At 47.3% G+C, this 11518-nt stretch overlaps 1 long non-coding RNA gene across 3 annotated transcripts; it reads right to left on the bottom strand.

Moving 5' to 3' along the window:
- Positions 1–3293: 3293 nt before the first annotated feature.
- LOC146185674 (uncharacterized) lies at positions 3294–10252 on the bottom strand. Of its 3 annotated transcripts, none has more exons than XR_014708014.1 (4): positions 10083–10250; positions 8599–8724; positions 7939–8097; positions 3294–3592 (listed from the first exon to the last, which is right to left on the bottom strand). It is a non-coding gene; the product is annotated as an uncharacterized LOC146185674 (long non-coding RNA). The 3 variants fall into 3 exon arrangements; XR_014708017.1 differs by having other exon boundaries at positions 3310–3592; positions 7931–8097; positions 10083–10252; XR_014708016.1 differs by lacking the exon at positions 7939–8097 and having other exon boundaries at positions 3339–3592; positions 10083–10242.
- Positions 10253–11518: the final 1266 nt, after the last annotated feature.

The following is an 11518-nucleotide window of genomic DNA, read 5'->3' as shown; positions in this document are numbered from 1 at the left end:
TGGTTCAGGTGCAGCTTAAAGCTCCTGTGCAGCGCTTTAGCAGCGCCACACATTACTGGTGCGACATTTCAATCGAGCCTCGTCGTCTGCTCGCTTGTTTCCGTTGGCCGCGAGCTGTAAGTTCTCAGGGTGCGGTTATTTTTGTGCCTCGCGAGGCCACGGAGTCCTCCGATCGTAAGGAAGGGGAACCCGTGCTTTCCTTCACGGCAACACAGTTATTAGATCCAGGTCCTGACCGAGACCGATCAACAGGACAGACCGCAATTTATTAAGTTCCCGTACAACTGAAGCGCTCTTGCTCGATATATCAGCTTTGAATTCAGGAGGCTATTCAGATTGCCACAAGATACCTTAGAGGAACTTGCCATTGTCCCGGATAATGACGCCGGATCTGTCGACGACAGGAAAAAATGTCGAGCGCTTTCGGACTAAGGGGCTTTCGCTAAGGGGCTTTCGGCCCCCTATGGGTGCACTTTACACAGTACCTCTGAAATGACTTTCCAGCAACCCGAGTACGTGCTTCATTGTAAACATATCTGCAGACGTACTTGTAATTGTTCCTTTGCAGCGCTCGCGATTTTCGGTTCCGGGATCAGCGCGCGGAAAACCTGATTATCATCCAGGCATAGACGAGAATGGCCTTCTTCCGGACCTGTGGTTTTTCGCCCAGTCCTGTTGCATGTCCTCCATTGCTGTTACAGCACAGGCGGTTGTCCCGATTCTTCTAGGGCCGCTGGCAGTAAAACAAGCGAATCCATCGCCAGCCACAGTCCTGCAGTCGAGCTGACGAGCTGACATACGTACGTCAAACTGCCGTCGACTGCGCCGGTATGTCGTGGTGCCGAAGTATCGGCGCCAATGCGGACTGATTGATTGACGTATAGGAAGGGAAAGGCGCGGTAACGGTCTCACTTGTTTTCTGTGGACACCTCAACCACGCCGTAATGGAAGGGAGGAGGGTGGGAGTGAGGGTGGAAAGAGGAGCCGTAGTGGAGGACTACGGAGTAATTTCGACCTGAGGATCTTTAACGTGCGCTAACATCGCACAGCACACGGACGCCTCTTCGTTTCGTCTCCATCGAAACGCAGCCGCCGAGGTCGGGTTCGAACCCGGGTACCCTGGCACAGTGGTCGGGCGCGTCTTACCTACACCACCCCGGCGGGGCCTCCAATGCAAGAAACGCGCGTAAGTGCGCCACAGTGCATACCACAACTGCCTCGTTTTTCTGGTGACGATGTTTATACATGCAGATGAATGTAAGTGATACGACAGTAGCGCCTATATCTCCCTGTCCTTGCCTACTTCCAATCAGACAATCTGGCCCTTATACATTCAAAGACATCTCCGATTACTACAAGGAGGAGCACAAGCGCTACCCGGCCCCTTGTAAGGGACTGGATCGCGCTGACGAGCGCCTCCTCATCAAGATTTTTACCAATACTGTGCCTGGCGGTGTTTAAACATTTCAACCCATCCTTTGATGGTGCGTGCCAGTACTCCCTCAGCGGAGGAATGGGACAAGCTGTTGGCCAGCCCAAGGAAAACTACGCAACTGGCACTCGTCAAGCGAGCTCAAGAGGTCGCTCCCGACTGGAGGCCACCCTAGACTCGCCCCAGCCCGAAATAATTCCTTTCATTTCGTGGCAATAAAAGTTGTTACCACCACCACCAGTACTGTGGAGAGGTGGCTGACACCTTCCACATGGTCTGGGCGTGCCAGTCAAACCCATCCATTCCCCCCAACCCCAATACAACTAGAGATGACTGGGAGGCGGCCCTGCTCGGCTGTCAACACCTCAAGGCTCAAAAGGTCTTGGTTCAACGGACGCGGGCCGCGTTGCTTGCCAATGGGGCCCCGGAATAGGGGCTTCATCTAGTATATTGTGAGGGGAGGAGACCGATACGTCTCAAACCCAAACACCTCTTTGTAACCATTTAGTTATTTATAAATGTTTTAACCACCACCATCTATAGTCACAACATTTGGTTTATGGGGTTTAACGTCCCAAAGCAACTCAGGCTATGAGAGATGCCGTAGTGGAGGGCTCCGGAAATTTCGACCACCTTCGGTTTTCGCACAGTACACGGGAGCATTGCTTTTCGCCACCATCGAAAAGCGGCCGCAGAGGTCGGAATTCGATCCCCCGATCCTTGGGCACAGAGGTCCTTGTGGTAGAGCATCCGCCTCGCATTCGGGAGGTACGGGGTTCGATCCCCAGTGCCGCCGGGTACCCACCGGTTTCCAATAGGTACAAGATTTACCCCGGCCTGGTGCTCGGCTCTTCTGGGGTGAAATGCTTCGGAAAAGGAGCCATATGAACCAAAATGTTGGTTCAAGAAGAAGACCTTGGCGGGACACAGGGGGTGTGCGTTGGGGCACACTCTAAGAACCAATGTAGTGGTGGGGAAGCTTCTCGCACAATACAGCAGTGTGGACTGGCGTCCAGAGGAGAACTTCGAATTAATCACTGGACGAAAAGGAGACAGTGCGGTGGTACATGGTCTTACCAATGTTTCCGTTCTTGCTATTATAGGTGGCTTCAGTGTTGCGGCGAGCAATTTGTCGACAATGGGCCATACGTGTAGCAATTCTGGTCGCCCAACAACGCAAATAAGGAAGCAGAGAAGAAAGTGGTGTCGAATAGTGTTTTGTGTGTGTGTGTCTGTGTGCGTGCGTGCGTGTGTGTGCGTGTGTGTGCGCGTGCGTGCGTGTGTGTGTGCGCGTGCCCAGACGGCCATAGACGTCCGACGGTCGACCGACGGACGTCCTTTTTCGGACCTTCGGACATCCGACGGAAGTCCGGTTATGTTCGATATACGTACAGCGGACGCCCGTCGGACTATCGTTCGTGGATCCGGATCGCGTCCCACGGACGTCCGTCGGGCAGCCGGAGGCGGACATTCGAACGTTTCCCGGAACATGCTTGCAGGGCCCGCTATTGGTGTAAAAACTTGCCAATAACATTCGTGTAAAGCTCAGCAAGCATGTGCCATGGAAATTTCAGTCACATACTAGTGCTCAATGCCTTTGTCGTGAGAGTAAAGCAGACAATAGAATATGCAACAGGTTCAAGTTTCCTGTTGTCTGCTTTACTTTCACACACAAAGCACTGAACAGTAGTGTGCAGTTAAAACTTCCATCAAAGAGGCACATATGCTAGCTGAGCTTTACACAAATGCACCATTCCTGAAAACATGCTAAGTGCATAGGCATACCAGCATGCGTGGTTGTAAAAACAGCATTTTTTTTTGCTTTATTGCAAAAACTGCATGCATAAATAGTCTACACTAAAAAATATCGATGTTAAGGAATGGCATGGTAAAATGCAGGCCAACTGGAGTATTAGAATCTGCTTGAATAATTTTTTTTTAATTATCCTTGGCCGTGACAGCTCTTCCCTTGGGGAGGTGGTGGAGGAAAAGGTATTTATTGAAACCTAATATTTCGGAATTAGCGAGGAGATGATCGAGTTCTCTGTGGGCGGCCTCCGCAGGCCGGGATTCCAGGAGCAGTTACTATCCTGTGCATTTGCTCGATCAGCTGTTGCTGGTCTTTCAGGCCTAAGATGGAAAGAGCAGGCTGGGCTCCTCCTGCAATAGAAGGGAAAATGAAATTCAAGTTATCTGTGCTGAACTTTGATTACACATCTCCAAGGGCAACTGCCAGTTTCTCTCAATTGCTTTTTCCAGGTGGCACTGTACGCATGCATCTCCATTGAGAACTGTCACATACTATATAGAAAGGTCATATAACTGCAGCAAAACCCATGCAGAATAACAAAAGATACAAACGTAGTTTGACCAGAACCTGGCATTCAGTATTTTAATGTTTTTATGTCGTCTTTTTGAACATGCCACTCTGACCAAACATGGCATGTTATGCTTGCTGCTATGCGCCCTCAGCAATGCCCAAGACATGGAGTGCACATGCAGAGAAACTAAGCATAAAGGACGCTGTATATGAACATAAAGCACAGCCATAGCTTTGCAGTATTACACAGGTACGCATTGGCGGCAGAAAGCTGCATTTTGAGCGGTTTAACAAGCAGATTTCTAAAGTCATTGTTCCTGCTCTGAAAAGAAGTGATCAATAATAACATCATTTAAAATTGTTACCTTTTTGTTCTGTAAACTGCACATTTCGCTGGTTTCCATGTGCCCTCTACCGAAGACATTCCCTGGGCGTGTCGGGGGTATATCGACATCAACATCTAGGCTGCAAGCGTCTAGAAAGCATCTCCTTAGAGCAGCTGCGACGAAGTAATTTATCTGATAACATGCAAGCTGCTGCAGCAGAATAAAGATAGACATTTGACATGAGGCTAAAGCCCAATGTGGATGCATAGCCCGCGGCAGTGATTGCGCAGTGTTCATGCTTCTACAAGAGTTCAAAGTAAAGTTAAAAGTAAAGTTATTTGTTTACCCACAGCGCTATATGTGACATTAAAATAGCAAGGCTTATAGTCACACAAAAAGCTGACAACCACAAGCTCCTGATGTATTACCGGCAGCATGCAGCATGGATGTTAGTTACTGAAATATGGCTGCACAATTCTAGCAACCAGCTGTGCATGTATGTCATGGATTTCTCAACTACGCACAACAAATTACAAAAAAAAATAATGGTATTTATAAATGGAGCCAGCTGTTCACAAGAAACACTGTAGCTTATTTATGGGGAAGGTAGTGGGCGCCAAAGAAACTGCCCCTGTAAAGGCGCCTAATTTGCCCCTATGTAATATCGGGGACAAGTGTGTGGACTACACAAACTGCAATCAAAGCACATAACTTTCACATCGACCAGGAAACTCGGATCATACTTGTCGATGTGAAAGTTGAACGTTAGTTCTTTCATGTGTGCAAGAGAAATAAGGTCACAATTCGTTTACATCGCGATTCTAGTCCAAAATCTACACATACTGTCCAGAGACTTTCACCCCCGCAGTATAAGCCACCACTTGGGTAAGAGATTAGTAAAAGAAGTGTATAAAAGACATTAGTGCTGTTGGACAGCCATAGCTATAAAAATGGTATTGACATTGGAGTACTGCCTTAAGGCGGAGCCTAGGGCATTACAAAAGCAAGAGTTAGTGTCCGCTGGTCCTCATTTGAACGAACAAAAAGAGGGGGGGGGAAGAAATCTACCTCAACTACATGTTGTGAGTGACACCAAGCCGCAGTTAGTATTAAAGATATCACACAGTTTTGTGGAAGATTTGGGAGCGCTTTGCTGCTTTCTTACAGGATGGGACAAAAGAGCTCACCATCTTCAGAAAGGCACGTTATATAGAAATGAAAATAGTGAATTTACTGCATCTGGCCACAACAACTTGCACATGGAGAGGAAGATGAACTGAAAATTTTATACATGAATGTACGTATTTACAACAGGTGAAACAATGACCATGATCTATGCCGAAGAGGAAAGAGATCAAAATTTAGCTCAGAACGAGTTCTCCAGGCCGCGGGGCTGTTTCATTAACTTCGGGACTCCGCCCACATTTCTCATCCCCAATGACAACGAACTCACACATGACTGGCTAACAAACATTTTGGCATGTCTTTCCACTTTCATAAGTTCTTCACCCTCTCCCTAATACAAGCAATGCAAAAGGGACAACAAATTCGTTTCACAACAAACAGAATTTAGAGAATGGACCTCGAAATGATTGGCTCACTAGGTCACATGCCAAACTCTCTCCCCTAGGAAAAAAAAAAAATTAGAACCCATCAAAACGGCGTCCCACGTGCGCAACCATTGCCCAAAGCTTGCATCCTTGGCGGCTCCTTTTACAGGGCAATTATTGCAATTATTGGCGTCCGAGTCAGCACCATTGCGGACCAAATCAGAAGAGCCAACCCACATCCTCCCGCTCCGCATCATACCGTCACTGTTACACACTTGCCCTTTTTCAACGCCGCCATCTCCCACCATTATTGACATCCAGGGTTGGAATCCTCAACGAGACCCCACTCAGCGCGCCTGCACTGAATAATTGTCACTTTTATGGGCTCCCCAATAAGGAAGCGGGCTGTACACCCTTCAACCTGACAGTGTTTTTTCTTTGAACGATAAGCAGTTCTTCCAAAAGAGGTGCTCGTTTCAAAGCTGTGCTGCCTCCGGGTGATGGGTCCAGTCAGCGTACTAAGGACCCCTTAGTACGCTTAGTACTAAGGACCCCTTAGTTGTATACTGTTCGTCAGTTCAGTTCAGGCGTTCAGTCGTGTCCGACTCTTCGTGACCCTGTGGACCATGTCACGCCACGCTTTCCGGTCTCTCACTATCTTCTTAACATCACATAGCTTCATCTGCAATGCCTCGAGAATGCCATCTAACCATCGCGTTCGCTGCCTACCCCTTCTCCGGCGACCCTCAACCTTTCCCAACATCAAATCTTTCTCCAGCGACTCCTCTCTTCTCATCAGATGACCAAAGTAGCTGAGCTTTAACTTTAGAATTTGACCCTCCAATGAGCAGTCAGGGTTTATGGTCGACAATATCGACTGATTTGATCTTCTGGCAGTCCAAGGAACTCTTAAGAGTCTTCGCCAGCACCACAATTCAAACGCGTCAATTCTTCGGCGGTCAGCCTTTTTCACAGTCCAACTAAAGCTCCTTAAATAAAAATGAGCCCCCTACATGACACAGCAACGAGAACAAACTGCCTGTCCCCGCGTCTTCGAGTGCGACAGCAAAGTCCTTGGAAGAGGGGACTTCTTTCCCTCTCTGCCTACGTTTCCGTTAAGCACTGTAGCTGCCTCTCTGTGCGCGTCTCTCCGCCTCCTGTCCGAGGGCAAGTGGGAGACGGCCGCAGCTGGGCATTGAACAGGTGACTCAAAAAGAGCAGACTAATAATGGTGCCTAGCATACCCACCGATACCTTACAGAAATCATTAAAGAAATGAAAGCAACACATCAGATAACGCTACAATGTTTCTAAGTGCAAAGTCGACAACTCCAAGTCATATAAATATATGTACATCTCCGCACATTAACTAGACAGAAACAGTGCAGAGTAAACTAATAATTCAGTGTCTAGCAACACTATTAAAACGGGATAAAGGCCACGGGGGGCTGCGATTATTAGTACCGTTTTGCCTTTAAACTACAATAACATACTTGTTGCAAGCTTAAAATCAAAGATTCACACCTGTCCCACCCACAGCAATGGAACACACATCTGACTCAAGTCTGCAGAGAAAGAGCAAGCTAGACTATTGCAGATGCACCCTCGGTTATTTTTCTGGCATTTCTGAGGGTGAAGAATCTGACTTGTCAGTAGCATGTATATGAATAAGAATCCTATGACAGTAAATGCATCAGATTTTCTGGAGTGGCTTTTTTTTGCTGACCACATATGAGGTGGGCTATAATTTATCCAACTTGGCCTAGGTTTATTCTATGAATAACAAAGCTATAGCAGGTACACAGTCGTCCACTCAGGCTGAACATGCGAGTGCGTGGCATGCACTTTTTGAGATGCCACTGCATCCATCGCAGCTGCACACCGTAGCGAAGAGGCAGACAGCGTGAAGTACCAGCCTCTAGTCCCTCTACCACCACTGGGGTCCCAAACTAGGGACCCCTTGTTTTTGTCAGGACAGGCCCCCTCAGGGTCAGCTAGTGAGTAACCTCCTGTATTTGTATCTGATGGCAATGTTTTCCACCACCACCCACAATACGCAGCTGCGCATCATAGCAGATGCGAAGCAACAGTTCCTGGTCCTTCTACGCATAAGCTACTTTGCCTTGATGCATGCCTGCGCACGATAGCAAAGAGGCAGACGACATGACGCAGCAGCTCATGGTACCTTTACACATGAGCCCCCCCCACTGTACTTCAATATGCACCATAGCAAATATACAGACTACGCCACACAGCAGCTCCTGGTCCCTCTATGCATAAGCCATTTTGCCTCAATACGCACCTGCATACCTGAGCGAAGAGGCAGACGTGAAGCTGCAGCTCCTGGGCCCTCCATGCACAAGCCACTTAGCATCAATGCACGGCTGTGCACTGTAGTAAAGAGGCGAAGAACGTTAAGCAGCAGCTCCTGGTCCCTCTACACATCAGCCATTTTGCCTCGATGTGCATCTGCACACCGTAACAAACAGCCAGATGTGACAAAGAAGCTCCTGGTTTCTCTACACATAAACCACTTTGCCTCAATGCACGTCTGCACACCGGAGCAAAGAGGCAGATGATGTGAAGCTGGAGCGGCTAGTCCCTCTACGCACAAGCCACTTAGCCTTGATGCATGGCTGCGACGGATGCATTGCTATTTTGCAAACTGCATGCCACACATTCCCATTCAAGCTAAGAGTGGACGACTGTGTAAACGTAAAATACTGGTTATTTACTTCTCCCTCCTCCAGTCACCGAACGGACAATGACAAAAAGTAACATGGTGGACAATGTAAAAAGAATTTGCTGCATAAAGTTTGTTGAAACCAGTTCTACATCCTACATGTAAACAAGCTAAAACCTTAATGTCGAAGGGATGTCCTGTGTGTTTAAAATCATCACGCTCAAACAACTTCAACACTGACAATCATGATTCAATATTAATAATATAGATAATGATACTATACTCACTTTTAGCCATACCAAAGAAATGAGAATGCAAAGGGATGTTGCTGTTTTTCCCCCGTGGATGACAGTTTTCCATGTTCAAAGTGCTGCTTCCTGTTGGCTTACGAAATCGGCTACAGCAAATGGCATCTGAAAAATTTTTGGAAGCCTCATGCTAGTCTTCAACGAGAAAAACATTGCCATACAGAAGCAGAACACAAATACTTTTACAACACACTAAAAGCACCAACTGTGGTGCTGTTTTTAGGATGACTAGGTAGAGGTTTTGCTGTAGCAAGCCAAATGTTAGCCTTCAATAAGGAAAGCATTCCCATACAGAAACAGAACACAAAAACTTTTACAACACATAAAAAGCATCAATTGCACAAATGCTTGTAAGATGACCAGGTACAGGTTTCTGCTATAGCCCACATCATGTGATCAGCGGTTATCAGAAGCCTTGTATGTGAGCATGATGCCCTAGATTCAATTTATGGCTATCACTGTATTAACAAGCATGGGTTTAAAGCTACTTTAATATGATAATCTAAGAACGTGGTAAGAGCTTTCAGTGCGAGACATAAGCTCAGTATCATGCACTATAAGGTGCTGCATGGCTCTAGTGTAGCTTTGGCATTATCTTGCTGTCAATAATGCAATGAAGTTCTGAGGAGCCTTTGAATATCTGTAAGGACAAAGCAACAACAATTTTGTTTTCATCTCACTTTTGCTCAACTCGTTTGTTTTTTCTTTTGAGCCCGCGGCTTGCATGGCCTCCCAGTATGCCTGTTTTGCATAAAAGAAGGCGTTGCAGGCACCAGAGCTCACAGCCCAACTGTGTCGCGGCGGCGGTATGTCAAATTCCTGCCAGAACCGCGCAGAACAACGGGTCAAGAAAAAGACAAGTGCTGACTTTTTTTTTTCTCTCATCTCCTTGTCCGGGTGTTCTGCGCGGTTCGGTCCCACATGCATAACCAACATGCGCAAGGTGCTGTCCTGGTTTGTCAAAGCTGAAGAAGAGTACTAAACCTTTAGTTATTTAGTAGCTACAGCCGTTCCTTCTAGAAACTGTAGTTGCCGTAAAGCTCGAGAGAAAGATGAGCGGCTGTCCATAAAAAAAAAAAAAAAAAAAAAAAAAAAAAAAAAACGCGCGACGTTGTCGCACGATAGGCTCGCGGAGTGCAAAAGTTTTCTCGTATAGTTTTTACAACTCAGCACGTTGCGCATGGTTAACAAATTAACTCCTTTGAAGCTCGGGCAGGCACTCCTTTATCAGAGACAGAGAAGTTGCGCGGCTTACTGGCGCAGCGTCCAGTAATGCCGAGAAAGATGGCCCTCAGACTTGAGGCTGCAATTTAGTTAGTCGGCGCGGAGCCATCCTGTCAGTCTCGCCTAAAACACTCGACCGTTCGGCTGCTGTACAGAGCCGTTTCCTTATCCAAAAGCTCAGCACCATCGGTGCATCGAAAAGTTCCACTAAAGAAACAAAAGTTCGGTGAAATACTTACTTTGGAATCGGCGGGTGAACAAAGTGTGCCAGCCGCACCAAGCCACAGCAAAAACAATGCTAGCAGTGCATTACAGCCGTAGGTATTTGTAACTGCGCAGAAAATGCAGAACACGGAAACGTGAAGCCATCTTCCATGACTAAACTTCAACTTGTCAGGTGGATTGGATTGGCTCATTTCAGATTTTTTTGAGGATAGGTTCGGTTTCGTTCTTTTTGAGCTTGCTGCTTGCTGCGTCTATTCAGCCACTGATTAAAATTTCACTGAAGCATCATGATAGAAAAATGTTTAATGGTCATTTAACTTTTCATCAAAAATTTTTGATGGAAGAATTCAACGATGAAACATGCGGAAAATAAAAAAAAGCTGTTTAATGGAAACGCTTTCTATCGCATCGATTCGCTCTGGCATCATATAATGGACTTGACGGCATTACTGATTTATACGCAGTTCAGATGAGCACGACGACTACAAACTATATCATAGCTGTGTAAAAGCAAATCCAGTGGCGGACGTACGGCGGCTGTCCGCTGGGCGAACGGATTCGACCATCCGCTTTCGTACGTACGCCGGAATTCCGGCGGACGTCCGAAATCGGCCGCCGAGTTGAGGCCGAGTTCGGTTGTCCGTCGGACGTCAGTGGCCGTCTCTCTCTGTGTGTGTGTGTGTGTGTGTGTGTGCGTGTGTGTGTGTGTGTGTGTGTGTGTGTGTGTGTGTGTGTGTGTGTGTGTGTGTGTGTGTGTGTGTGTGTGTGTGTGTGTGTGTGTGTGTGTGTGTGTGTGTGTGTGTGTGTGTGTGTGTGTGTGTGTGTGTGTGTGTGTGTGTGTGTGTGTGTGTGTGTGTGTGTGTGTGTGTGTGTGTGTGTGTGTGTGTGTGTGTGTGTGTGTGTGTGTGTGTGTGTGTGTGTGTGTGTGTGTGTGTGTGTGTGTGTGTGTGTGTGTGTGTGTGTGTGTGTGTGTGTGTGTGTGTGTGTGTGTGTGTGTGTGTGTGTGTGTGTGTGTGTGTGTGTGTGTGTGTGTGTGTGTGTGTGTGTGTGTGTGTGTGTGTGTGTGTGTGTGTGTGTGTGTGTGTTGACGGCCATAATTATACTAAGAAGAAAGGACTGTAGCCAGTGGTGCGTTGAACGACGGAATTACATGCATATATATATAGGTAACAAAAGGCAAATGTCCCAATTCTTATTATCAGGACAGACGCATTCCGGACAAGGTGCGGTGAAAGCGCAGGGTGACTGAGGATGATAGCTGGAGGATGTCTTATGGACGGTATTGGCGGCTCGGAGTACTGCCGCAAGGACTTGGGAAATGTCTTCCCACGGTCACTATATAATCAGGATACATCGAAGAGCACCATGACCCAAAGCGATCGCCTCAGGAAAACTCGGCAACTTCAGAAGCGGCATCGGAGCGAAGAGCTGTGATCGCTGGGCGCGAAAG

Source organism: Amblyomma maculatum, chromosome 6, assembly GCF_055883805.1.
Source record: "Amblyomma maculatum isolate TAMU_Amacu chromosome 6, ASM5588380v1, whole genome shotgun sequence".
Taxonomy (NCBI): domain Eukaryota; kingdom Metazoa; phylum Arthropoda; class Arachnida; order Ixodida; family Ixodidae; genus Amblyomma; species Amblyomma maculatum.
Note: the sequence above shows the minus strand (reverse complement) of the source record. Positions and strands in the feature narration are given on the sequence as shown.